Here is a 1,506-nt window from a genome sequence, read left to right as displayed (position 1 = left end):
ATATATACATACATATAGATATATACACACACAAATACAAATACACATATATTTATATACATATATATGTATATCCACACACACATATATATATACTCATATTTATATACACACATATATATGTATACATAGTTCAAATTTACAGAAAATATGCATATATATACACACACACACACACATAAATATACATATATATACACACACATATATACATACATATATATATACACACACATAAATATACATATATATACACACACATATATACATACATACATATAGATATATACACACATGCACATATATACATACATATAGATATACACATACACATGTACAAATACATATTCATACATATATATATATATATATATACACACAAACACACACATGCATATACACATACACATATATATATATATACAGTCCATATTATTTGCCAGTGTGTATATCACTTGAATGAAGTTCCACTGGATCCTTAAATCAATTCAATGTTTCAAAAATTCCAATTATGTTTTTATAATTAAATATTAAGAAATGGCATAAAAGAATTGTTAAAATATCTCTCACTCTCTTCCTCTCTCTCTCTTTTCTCTCTGTCTTCCTCTCTCTTCCTTCCCACTCACTCTTTCTCTTCCTCTCCCTCTCACCCACTTTATCTCTCTCTCTCCTTCACAGCCACTCTTTTCTCTTTCCCTCTCTCTCCACCCCTCATTCACTCTCTCTCCCTCTCACTCATTCTCTCTGTCTTCCTCTCCTTCTCTTCCTCTCCCTCTCACCCACTATCTCTCTCTCCCTCTCACTACCTTCTCCCACTCGCCTTTCTCTCCCTCTCACTACCTTCTCCCTCTCTTCTTTCTCTCCCTCTCACCCATTCTCTCTGTCTTCCCCTCTCGCTCTTTCACTTCCTCTCTCTTCCTTCCCACTCACTCCTTTTCTTCCTCTCCCTCTCACCCACTATCTTTCTCTCCCTCTCACCCATTCTCTCTGTCTTCCCCTCTCTCTCTCTCTCACTCCTTCTCTTCCTCTCCCTCTCACCCACTCTATCTCTCTCTCCCTCTCTCCCATTCATTCGCTCTCTCTCTCACTCCCTCCCTCAGCCTTCCTTCAAATGTTCCGTCTTACCTTACACTTATGGGTGGGCCCAGCTCTTGCGGCTGCCCCTTGTCGGTGCCACTCGGCTCAGAGTCTGGTGTTGAGGGCAACACATCACTCACATCACTAACAACACTAACAACAGTAACAACAACAATAATGTGCATGAAAACAGTGCATAACGAAGTTTTAAACATAGTCACATGATCTGAAATACACCGGAGGAAGGTGGGGGGGGGTTGTAGTTAGGGGTTAGCAACTGGGAAAGGATGCGAGGAACAGTCCATTATAACCCAGAACATAGTGGCGGGCAAAATACCATGAAGCATTTTGCCTGGCATTCTAACCACTCTACCAGCTTCCCACCATAATAATAATAATAATAATAATAATAATAATAATAATAATAAT

Source organism: Octopus bimaculoides, unplaced genomic scaffold (assembly GCF_001194135.2).
Source record: "Octopus bimaculoides isolate UCB-OBI-ISO-001 unplaced genomic scaffold, ASM119413v2 Scaffold_51101, whole genome shotgun sequence".
NCBI lineage: Eukaryota > Metazoa > Mollusca > Cephalopoda > Octopoda > Octopodidae > Octopus > Octopus bimaculoides.
Note: the sequence above shows the minus strand (reverse complement) of the source record.